General features: G+C 37.3%; 1 protein-coding gene across 8 annotated transcripts in view; it reads right to left on the reverse strand.

The window, feature by feature from the left end:
- The window catches only part of PCDH15 (protocadherin related 15), a 443015-nt gene that overhangs the window by 392279 nt on the left and 37981 nt on the right, over positions 1–12755 (reverse strand). The window lies entirely within an intron of this gene.

The raw sequence follows: 12755 nt of genomic DNA on the forward strand, positions 1-12755 counted from the left end.
CTGATCTGCTGGAGTATTTAATGAAATTATTCTCATTAGCATAGACTTTATGATTTGGATCATTACTATCTCTCCCCCAATAATTCAGTCCCTTCTCATTATGCAAAAAAACTTCACATAAATACAGTCATGCTCATCTTTTCAATCACTTGTGCAATTGGAAGACTGCTGCTTAAAAATAATCTTACACTTCTACTTAACCAGCATAATTTGGTTTAAAAAAACTGTAAAATCCAAATCTGAGCATCCCAAGACAAAAACAGAGAGTAATTTTGTTTTGTGCCAGGGCATCAAGTCCACTCTTACTACACGTAAACATTTTGTATAATCTTTGAAGTTAATTGAATGTCCAATCTGACCGTAACTTTGATATTATACACTAAATTCAGTTCACTATTAATAAACATAACCATAACTAACAGTTGAACTGTAAAACACACAATAAAAAGGTGGGCTCTCTGAAAAACAATTCAAACTGAATTCTTACTTCTGAGGAGGCAAAGAAAAATACATATTTTAGCATCAACTGGGTACAACAAATTTTCTTCTACATATAAAATCCTTTTACATTTAAAAAAAAAATCATTTATTAAAGCAAAATTGTTGGCTTTACTTCCAAGAATCGTTGAATTCACCTGTGTTTGAATCCTCATTTCAACATACCCCAAAACACGATCTTATAAAAGATCAGTACAGATTTTTATCTTGCCTATTTGCAAGTTCACTAAGGTCAGAAGAGACTGTAAGAAACAGTTAGCTGGGGTCAAGCCTGATTGAAAATTCCTGAGCATTACCATTTACCACCCAGTGCATACTGGTGATGAACTCCAAAGATACACATTCTTAAAGTGTTTTGGGTTTTTTGTGTTGGTTTTTTTTTTGTTGTTGTTGTTGGTTTGTTGTGTGGTTTTTTTTTTTTTTAATAAAGTTTCTTTGGAACACAGCGGACATCTCATAGCACAGATGCACCACATACCCAAAATCCAGACACGGTCTATCTGGAAGGGAAGAGCAAATCATACATGACAGGTTTCTATGTTGTTATAATGTTAGACTTCCAGCGTCTGACCTACCAGGTACAGACTCAGGTCTGGCACCTTCTTAGAGCACACCATTTCACCATGTGCCTTTAAGTCCCCATGGCCCTTCTGAAAATAGGATTTTTGAAGTGATTAAAAGTAATTTTTTCTGCAAATAGCTCATTTGACATAAGGTTCATAAAAGCCACCAGTGTGGCCATGTAGACAGACACTGTATCTCAGTGTCTATAGATGCTCTTTCACCCAGCATCTCACATCCACCACTGTATTACGCTTGTCAAATATTCAGCAAAAGATACTGTCCCTGTTTCACCCTGATACTTGGCCATAACTGTCTCTCATTACCATTAATACAATATGTGAATGGAAACGGCAAGCAGCAAGTGGAAAATTCAGCAACTATGCCAAGGAAGTAGAGGCTGCACGAACCTCTGCCAGCTTACCTGTCAGCAGGTACGGAACCAACACTGAGTCAACAGGGGCTTCATGGACACATTTCAAAAAGGCTCAAGTAAAAGTGGTAAACCACATAATAAGTACCCTTTCCCTGCTTCCACTGAAAAAGGCAACACAAAAAGCTTACTTAATACAGCGTACCCTTAGTACGGACTACGGAACTACTAGAAATGTTTCAGGGATTACAAACAATAGAGGCAAAGGATTCGTAAGATCATACATGACAAGAAAGCTAGGCTAATGCAGTATATGACAAAATGTAGACTGCACTGAAGAAAACTTACAGTTTCCATTTTAAATTGAAATCCCTGTTATCTTTCATTTTTTTCCTTTATTCTTTTCAGAGTTACATGATCTCAGTAGATACTACCTATACTTTTACTCTTCTAATGCATATACAACATAACTAAAATATTCAACAGCACAAAGGGCATTTCAGCATGCATTACTTTTTAAATTGCAGAATTAAAAACACCTGAAAAACAACTGTTCAGCACAACACCAAGAAATGCTAGAGTTAAACAGTCCAATATTTCTTATTGCAAAAATGCGTGAAATCATGTTTTGTTATGGAGTACACTTTTACAGTATTTTGCCAATGGGAAAATGCTTTGTATTGCTGGAAATATAATGCCTGGTTTAGTTCACAGTATAAAATGGCTACATCTTAAAAAGGCATTGCAGATGGAGACACTAGAACATAAATGAGCTTTGTGCAAACACAGAACAGATATATGCCAATGCACTGACATGAACAATTCTGGCCTCAAGTACAAGGGAATTAAGTTGGAAGGCTACAGATAGTCCTCCTTGAGCAAAGGTTTCAAGACATAACCTTTCCACTAAGGGAGCTGAGAAATATGTAAATACAACCTGATAATACTGATTTTTGGAGAAGGGAGCAGGTAAGGTCCATGGAAAAAAGCAAACTATTTCAGCTACAGTAAAGAATAGGTTTCACTTATAGTCACAACATTATCATTCTGTTAGTATTAAAATACAACCTAATGCAGAAAAACAACAAACTGCCTTAGAAAGCTAATTTGCAGTCTTACAAGGCAAAGATCTTGACCAAAAAAAAATTCACCTGGGAAGTAATGGGCCTACAGCAACATTCTCAGGAATCTGGGAACCTGAAGATCCCTCAGGCTGATGGCCAGAGGAATACTTACTGATGAGGATGCTCTGGCTCAGCTACAGCTCCATGCATTGCTGCAGGGCAATTACCCACAGCAGGGAACAGACATTTCTAGATGAGACATGAAATTGAGGCATTGATTACTTCTGTACTTGTGACCTGCAAAAGTAGCATGGCACTTTCAATTAAAAAAAATAAAAATAAAAATCAGTCTGTCCAATTTTGTATCACATTTCAATTCTCTACTTTCTTTGAGAACAGTGATCCATGTTGGTAAAACTGGTTATGTGCCAGTGGCAACAAGAGGAGGTCTCGACACGTAATTCAGTAGTTTGGGGAAAGTTTTTTTTGTTGTTGTGTTGTGGATTATTTTTTTTAAGAACAAAATTCTTCACTGTATTCACAACCTAGAAGCAAAGTATTGCTACAAAAGAGCAGAAGGAGGAAAGATACCAACATCTGACAAAACCTGCTAGCCTTCAAAACAAATGTAATTTCCTTTGGATTTCCTGACTATTTTAAGTATCAGAGTAGAGAAGCTCTGATACGAGTGTAAATACTTTGAGCATATGATTAAGAAGAACCTTGCAGTTCACTGCATATCTGCATTGAAAATATATGAGGGTAAACCCAGGTGTTTTGAGGTCTTCATGCATTGACATGTTTTTTTTCTTATAAAAGGCAGTTCCCTAAATTAAATCCATGATCTTACAGTTGAACAGCATTAGTAGATAAGTTTGCCTATGTTAATTTATCAGAAAATAAAATCAGAACAAAATCCACCCTGCACTTTTCCCTTCTCTCTTCCTCCCGCCAAATCACTTGGGAGGGATTAAATTAGCTAACACACGCCACTACAAATGCTACTACAGGATAAGTAGCAATAAGCTTTTACCTACCTTCATGAGAGAACAAGTTTTCATACCGGCTACGTAAACATAAAAATAATAATTAAAAAAAAAATCACCTTTGAAGAAATAAAGTATCTATCGATATTTTTTTCACCTTCCTGAAGACAAAAGGCTGTTAGTGTAGGCAAACCTATGGCTGATCAGGCATAGCTGCTTTATCTCCAAAGAAAAAGATCAATGGGAAGATCATTAGGAAGCCAAAATGAAGTACAAAAAAAAAAGAAAGCACAGGAAGGAAAAACTCATAGCAACTACTTGCATGCAATGATGCTTCAGTGCTTGCATTGGAAGAGATGGGAACTATCTCCCCATGCTCCCTTTCAGTCACGATTATACACCTCCATCGCACCCTTGTTCTGTCATTCCTCTTCCAAGCTGAGTATACTAGCCTACTTAGTTATTGTTCACAGAGAAATTATTTATATATCTGCAATTAGATCTCTGCTGAATTTGCTCTGGATTTCATCAAATCTTAACAGTGGGGGGGAAAATGGGGGACTAATTCCCAGAGAAAATGAACAAAATGTTTTTCTACCTTCTATGTTTCAGTGGAGAAACAGAAAAGCCTTTTTATAAAGCCCAAACATTCAGGAAACAGAGAAACTGTCAACACGACACCATCACTGCTTAAGCACTGGGGGAAAAGGCAAATCCCAGTCACCATGCAAACTATGGGGCACCATAGCTATAGGTCAGAACCAGGACTAGACTCATACGTTACATCTCTGTGAACACTATGCCTCTGAAAAGAGGGAGGAAAACAAATGAAAATAAAACTCAAGAAATCCCAAACCACGAAACAAATTCCCTAAGTTGTTTGCCATGAGTGGAACCATTCATAGTTTAGTTATATCAGCTATATAGTCCTTGCTGCTATGGTGATGTGTCAGTTGGTAATTAGGAAAGGAACAATGCATCATATCTTAAAAATCTCTACCCAGTTATGGAAAAAACACAAGTATTTTTTGCTAGTTGTAGCTTTGCTGAGATAATATGAATGTGACATTAACTCAGGTCAAGAGTCAGTTATTACATTTTCGTCTGCTCCATGACTCAGCCCTATTTAAACACAAGCTTATTTCTCTTGCCTCCACCCTTTAATCTCTTCCGTTAACTAAACTCTCTAACCTTTCCCTGATAAATCATTTCTCCGTTTACTCCAATCTTTAGGTAGCACAGACAGTACCCTAGATTTCAGACACAGAGATGGGATGACATATTCATCTTTTGCCTACCCACCAGGAGAGATCATTAACAGCAATGGAAATGCAGAGGAAAAATGCAGAGGAAAAAACAACTACAACATATTATGTCTATGTCTAATAATTTCAAATAGCTGTTGCACTAAATCTCTGTATCAGACTTGTATGTCACTGGAATGCAATGACAGGAAAAGTCTTGGTGCAGAAAGATGACTTGTAAGTCACTTTATAACACTGAAAGACCATTAGGATATTCCTCAATGAACACCAAACATATGCCTCTCTACAGAGAAGCTGTTTTAACAACCAAGCTCCCAAACAAAAGCAGGAATCCTTTAATACCCCATTTATAGGAAGTGTTGCATGCAAATACAGTTGAGACTGGCTCTCACAGAACAAACACTGAAAAGAAAAAAAAAAAAAAAACAACACCAAACACCACACATAAAACAAGGTGGGCAGGGAGCAAACAGTGTCAGATTTGTACATGGATCTGTAGAAGCAGCTCCTGCTTAAAAAATTAGTGATATGCCAGCCTAAAGTCCAGCCATTAAGATATGTTCAAAACCATGCTGAAGATAAGCTGCCACCACCACCATCATTCCTAAGGTCTAATTTCTGGGGAAGAAAAACAACCAAACTTGCCCTTAGAGAACAACACACAAAGACAGTAACTGTGCTCTTTTACCATATCCTTCCTCTTCAAAAATAACCTTCTTTAACAATAAATGATGAATGCAAAAGCCATCTAGAAGGTCAGGTGAGAGATCAACACCCTTGGCAGGCAAAAAAGCCTAGTGTGTCAAGAAAAAAGTTACTTTTAAAATCAACATTTAATAAACCAGAACAATTACTTTTCATAAAACAAATGCAAAGTTCTGCTGCTCAAACATATGGCACATAATAAAATGGAAATTGGTCAGTTATTAAAATACCATAGCATAAATTAAATTATTTCCTAACAGAATAGTTAGCTACTGGGAACAGGTCCTCCCTTTGTATAACAATTACTGTTTAATTACTGTCAGGCCGCACCACACTTCCCAAAGTACCACCAGAAGGTAATTTATAACACCAGTAAATGAAACGTCTGTTATGTCAATAATAAGAAGCATAACTGTTTGTTAGAAACTTGTTTTTAATTCAATAGATAACAGTCAGGAAAACAGTGTGATTGATACTGTTAGTTACTAAATTAATCACCTAGCATAATCTAAAAATATTTAATAAAAGAAAGATTATTTAATTCTTATGGATGAACGAAGATTCTTCTCCTTCATTACAGAGCTCTAGAAGGGCAATGTATTATGGCATTAGCATCTGCTTTGTTAGCTATTTGCTGCTGGTCAGAGAAACAGTCAACTGAGAGAGGCAGAGATCTGCTAGCTTTAAGAGCACAGGACTCCCAGAATTTGCGGGGGGAACATTTCACTGCAATCACACATACTGAAAAAGCAGAATAAGTGTTTTAACAAGCCAGGGGTTTCCAATGGTCTGATTCTCCCCTCCCTGACAGTCTTAAGACCCCGGCAGAAATCAGGTTTCCTGTAAATTTCTGCCTCAATAATTTTGCCATACAAAAGTAGTTTATTCCCTAGGGACAACAAAAGGTAGCAAAACTTCAGGATTCTAGCATTTATGTGAGCAAACTCATTTTTGAAAAAAAAAACAGTATTTGGAATATTTGAGTTTCTAAAAAAAAAAATTGATCCTCAAATGCTCCTCAGAACTATTTTCTCTGGTTCTACTACTCTCTCCCATCTCATAGTAGGACACACCCCATTTCCTATCTGAAGTGAACAAAAATTAAAATTTCCTGAAAGCTAGAGCAGAACCAGAGAAAAACTCCTCATCCATTTCTGCTCAGAGCTGTCTACTGCAAAGCCCCAGGCTTCAAGGACAATCTATCATTTACGGAAAAATGTCTTCATTGTGTTCCTCAGATTAATTTCAACACATGTGACAAATCTGGAGAACAGCTTGCCAACTACATGTTCTAAGAAGGAAGAAAATAATGGCATGAGAGGAACAAACTTCAGTAAACAGATTAATTATCATCAAATTTGGGATTCTGAAATAAAAGCCACAAGTGACAGGGTCGTCCTCTCTACAGACTGAATCACTACAAACTGGGTCTCTGTTTATAGGACATCATTGTAAAAGCAACCTGACATGAAGCACTAGATGCATTTGTATTTTACTGAAATCTTTAATGAAATGGAATAAGTCCCCAAATAAATAATAATAAATAACAAGTTTAAAACTATCAGCAAAACACGTGCAGTGCAGCTCTGGCCACATTTTCACTACCTTTTTTTTATACATATACACATACAAGTCCCCAGCAACATTAGCAGCATCAGCAAATGCAGGGAAATCCCTCAATGGTAATTTAAAAAATTTAACAGCATCTTGAAAACTGTTTAATAGTCTCTCTTGACTGTCTGATCTATATGACTTGAAATTTTAATATTAGGACATCCAAACTCATAATTTAACAGATAATGGCCAAGAACAAATTTGAACAGGACATTTGATCTGTGCAGTAAGAAAGACAATGAAGTATCAGAGCACTTTAGGAATTCAGTTTCTTTAATAGCAAGTACAAACATTTCCGAAACAGTTTTCTCTGTATAATATTATTGGTGAAGTCATCAGATTTCCTTCAAATTCTTCATTCAGGATACTGCTTTCCTTTTTAAAAATACTTTCATCGTAGTACAAAACAGAAGATATTTATCATAACCAGTGTCTCTTCTAATTTTAATTGACCAAACTAAACTTCACTATTTAATTCTAATTGTTCATGTACAAGCGTGTTGAGTTGAAAGAGTTTAAGCCTTGCAATTTCATCTGATCATATGGGAAGGCACTGAATTATCAAAAGTAGAGGTGTTATAGGAAATTTAGCTTTTAATTAATCTAAACTTGGAACTAAAATCAAGATATGCAATTTAATTTTATGCTTTAATCAATCTCTTAATACAGCACTTTAATCTCCAGAAGCACACACTCACATTTGGAAAGGTGCAATATAAGGCTCATCTAAGCTCCCCACATCACTAGAAAACAGGTCCCGAACTTTAATCGGCCTAAGAACAGGTCAAACGAAGTTCTGCAGTAGTGAGAATTGAAGAAAAAATCCCAAAACTCTGCCTCACTTAAAACAAAGAAACTTAAATTTTCCCCAAAATCATACAAAGCAACATTAGAAATTAAAACCTTTATCATAGACAGGACTTACCAATGCTAAGTTAAAAAAAAAAAAAAGACAGACAAAAAAAGGGAAGAAGTAACACTGCAACCCACTTGCAACTTGCAAAAGCATTCTTAGTGGGTGGTTCACATCAGGTGTTCAATGGGGGGAACGAGCCCTGACAAACCATTTTGCCACAGGTCAGCATGCAAGCTAAACAGAAAAATTAGCTGAAAACACTGGAAACTTGTACAGACATAGATAGTTTACATAGCAAAAACCAGAAAGTGTCATACTCTGGCCTTGCTATTGGGCTACATTTGTTACCTGCCCTCCTCACATGAGATGCCTGCCACTGAGATTTCTTTTAACTGATCACATTCAGTCCACTTTGGGAACTGAACAGTAATTAATATATCAAGAGCATGAAATAGGTTAATGGCCAAAACACAGGAGAATGGAGTCTTTACTCAGAACCATACAGAAGCAGAAATTGATCTACTTGCACCTCCTCCACTTGTTCCAAACAAGAATCGGGTTCCTCTGAGCCACGTGTACTTTTTCTTGCCTCTCTCATTTAAGCATATAGTTCATGGAATAGTTCAGGTTGGAAGATACCTTAAAGATCATCTAGTTCCAGGTCGCCTGCCATGGGCAGGGACACCTTCCGCTAGATCAGGTTGCTGAAAGCCCCATCCAGCCTGGCTTTGAACACTTCCAGGCATGGGGCAGCCACAGCTTCTCCAGGCAACCTGTTCCAGTGCCTCACCACTCTCATAGTTGCACACTGTTGAAAGTTTGCCACACAGTATCAAGCAACATCTCCACCCTGGCAGATATCAGATGTGCAAAACAAATCAATAAATCCTTCCACAAAGTTTTATACACAGTTCAACAATATATACCAGGATAAACAAGAAACAAAAGCACAAATGTGGAATTACATGTGTCCAATATGCAGCAAGTTTTTCTATTGAAATGAATACCAGAAAATAAAAAAAACTCTTAAGTTTTTAATCATCAAGATGATTTAAATTTTTATTTCAGAGGTGACTTGCCTAGCTTTGCAACTGATGGACACAAAGCAACACAAACAGAATCTGTAACACGTTATAGCCCACAAGTTGTGAAAGCTCCTCTCCCTGAAAACTCAAGGTAACTTCAGATCTAGCTGTTACTAACCAGCTTTCAGGGCAGCAGGGACACCACCACCACCTCCTAATTTAATTAAATCAGAAAGTCAATGGTACATCCATACATGTTTTTATGCAAAGCACCTGTCAACTAGGTGCTGTCTTCAGGGTACTGACAGGATGCCAAAGCAGTCAATGGTGGCAGAACTTCCAGGCACACAGTAAATAAAACTGTCATAACAAGAAAAATGAGTATCTGGAGTGTGAAAAAAAGTTAATTGAACTTGATCTGTACATCAGGTTAGCCTCTGGGGGAAAGTAAAATTATTTGGCTCTTAATACGCTAGAAACATCCAAATCACTGTCCAGTGTGCTTCACGTTCTGGGCTCAATCATCTTAACCAATTAAGAAAATGTTACTCATTCAGTTCTCTGCCACCACCATCCTAACCCACTTGATGAAGTGACACTGGTAGAATCTCGGTGGACACAATTAGCAAGGACAAGGGAAGCATTCAGAAATGGCCTCCAAAACTTAGTAGTGCTCTCCTTGTCGCACAAAAAACATGGAGATAAAGGATCTGACATTGCTCTCCGATACCACATGCTGGTAAAATACTGCAAGCTTGCAACTGTAGAATCACCTTGTTCAACAAAGCAAAGGTAAATAGAAAAGAGGATTTACTGTATTCTGCAGTCTGTGGTTATGGAAAAAAATCCAGAGTGGCAACAATAAACAATTCAGAGAAACATCACTCATTCTGAATTGTAAACACACATTTCTATAGTTTCAAATTACTAGGAATTTAAAAGGTGACTTTCAGGCTCAAGTAATACTACCAGAAGTGCCATTCCGGCATTCCCCAAGCAACATGTACAGCTGGAAGGTGAACACACGACTCAATTTCTTTACTTGCAAAGCTATCTCTGGGGTAAGCAGATGCTGAATGACAGACCTGAAAGTAACCAAAAGAAATATCTCTCTTCTGTATTCACAGTTATTTCCCACTAGATTTTTACAATTTCTCCAAACTAGTCATAAGCAGTAAGTTTATGGATTCACAGCTCCCATCAGTCAACATCAATTGATCTTAATCACTACATCAATAGCCAGTGGTTCTTGAAGAACTATCTTGCCCTTATACCAGTTACCATTTTAATATACTTATCCTCAAGATCAGATTCCCTTTACCTTCCCCATACAATGCTTACTGCATCGCTACAGTCATCACTTCACCTTTCTAAGTGTATTTAATTTTGCCTTTTGCTCTCTCCCTTCTTATTTACTCTATACCAGCAACCACAGAACCAAGAATACTGAAACACTCTTTGATACAGTGATTGTCATTTGTCTTCCTATCTAGCTTATGGATAGCATGCTAAAAAAAAAAAAAAATCAGAATTAAAAAAAAAATATTTAAGTTTTTGCACTGAAAGGCAGGAACCTAATGTTAACTTGACAAGTAACAAGTACAGTCTTAGGGGACAGCCACAAATGTGTTTCTAAAATCTTAAGCAATGATAACCTTGGAGAGAGGCAGAGACTGGACATAAAGATTTCCTCTTAACAACTACTGAATATTATTTTGTCCAATGCAGAAAGACTTGTTAATGAACATGATGAGAGTCTACACTCAGGTTTCACTGATCACCAGGTAGAGAAAATACGAAAGGATTTCCTCTCACAGTGGTTCAAGAGTGTGTGAAAGGACCACACTGAGATGATTCTTCAAATATCTGACACCCAAGCAGCAACAGCTGGGCCCAGTTACATGGTACAGGTCATTCTTACATCTTCCCAAGGAACAACCTACTGGCCAAAGGCCAGGAATCTGTCTAAAGTAATATCACTCCCCCAAAAAATGATTCACAAACCCGCTTCTAACCATTTCACTTTGAATTCTGGCCATGACTCATTCCAAGAGCAATGGAAAACTCAACGCTCTAGACACATCTCTAACTAGCCTCCAAAATAAGGGAAAAGAGATGACAACTGTCACACTTGAAGATGATTACCTGTGAAAGTTAGATCTTTGCACAAATTTTATTGCTCTTTTCAGAAGCTGATGATTCAGAAAGAACTGGCAGGGAAGACCAGGTAGTCAGCAAACACGGCTTTGCTTATTCTTGGTTGGTGGTAATCACATTTATAAGTGTGTGACCAGCTCCCTTCCCAGGAATGGATATCACACTGCATAGTCATGCTCTGTAATAATATATATTCAACTGCCCAGTGGCAAGAAAAACTGCAGAACAGTGTGTCACAAGGCAGTCAAACCCATCCATTTTCTTCATAATTCTGGCAGTACTCACGCACAAGTACTCAAGGTAGAACAGCCACGTAAAGCTCAAACAAAAATAAAGCGTGGGCAAAGGAGAAAAACTAAGTAGGTTTCATCTGAGACACGACACATCTGCCCTCTGTGGTCTTTTTTCAGCTGGAGACAACTGCCTTCTGCCTGCCAGCAGCAGCGACCACAGGGACACAACTTCCAGCCAGTTAATCCAGTCCCATCTAGGTCTGGTCATGGTGATCTGTGTGGCCTTCACACTTGATTCCTGTGGCAAACTGCAACTATAAATTAAGATGAAGACCATGAAGCCCAACAAGCCTCAGGTGAGTTACTAAGCAAGATTCATACTTGCAAGTACATTACTCAGCTGCTCTGTTCAGAACAACTATTTAATTCTGTGTTCAGTTCTCAAACTTCAAATGCCAGAACAGCACACAGCCTCTCCCTCAGACTTCCAGAAAACAGCAATAAAAGTATCTAAACTAAAAGAGACTGTAGCAGAGTCACTGGATTTGGCTTACTTGTAAGGTTTTGTGTGTAGAATGTTGTTTCAGTAAAGAAAAAGGAATTAAGACTTATAGCTATTAAAAGAAAACCATGTAACACCTCAAACTTTTCCTTATACAGAATTGCTTTAGGCCAAATGCCTCCTTTACTCTCCCCCTCAAAAAGCTTACTCCAAAGGTTCAGCTACAATTCAGAGTGACATGTACAGAACAGAGTGCTTGTAGCATGACAGGCAACAGCCCAAACCCTCTTCTTTCAATTTGTTAATATTTAAAAAAAAAGGCTTCTATTTTTCATTTTTTATATTCATTGGTAACCTCCCCAAGTACTAAGGAATCTCCCATTAAAAAACTCATGGTTTGCAACCAGTGGCTGTCTGCAGACATTGTGGCTTTGCATTAGAACATTCTCACATAACAAGGCTGATGTTACTTTGGGCTTTCCACCACCTTTCAGAACTGGAAGTATATTAACATAAATTCCACAAGGAAAACAATATTCTGCACTGATTTTTTCCCCATAAGCTTTCAAGTTGTGACTCAGTTACACCAAAACAATCCATGTATGAAGATATTCTGAAAATACTGAAGATCCAAATGAATTCTACGTATTTTTTTCTAATGAGCCAACATGTAAGAGGAACAATCCACTTGCAGTTGATGACTGTATGACTTTTGAAATACATTATTACAAGTATCTATCTAGAGTATCATGAATAACCTTCAGGAATTTAGTCAACAAAAGTCTTCCATTTTGTATCTGAGATAATATTAAATGAATGCTAAACTGATGTTGGCAAGCTGTTCATTATCTACTCTTAAACATGTATGCAACAATTTTTAAAAAACACTTAATTAATTAACATGTAAAAGTCAAAA

Source organism: Falco naumanni, chromosome 9, assembly GCF_017639655.2.
Source record: "Falco naumanni isolate bFalNau1 chromosome 9, bFalNau1.pat, whole genome shotgun sequence".
NCBI classification, from domain to species: domain Eukaryota; kingdom Metazoa; phylum Chordata; class Aves; order Falconiformes; family Falconidae; genus Falco; species Falco naumanni.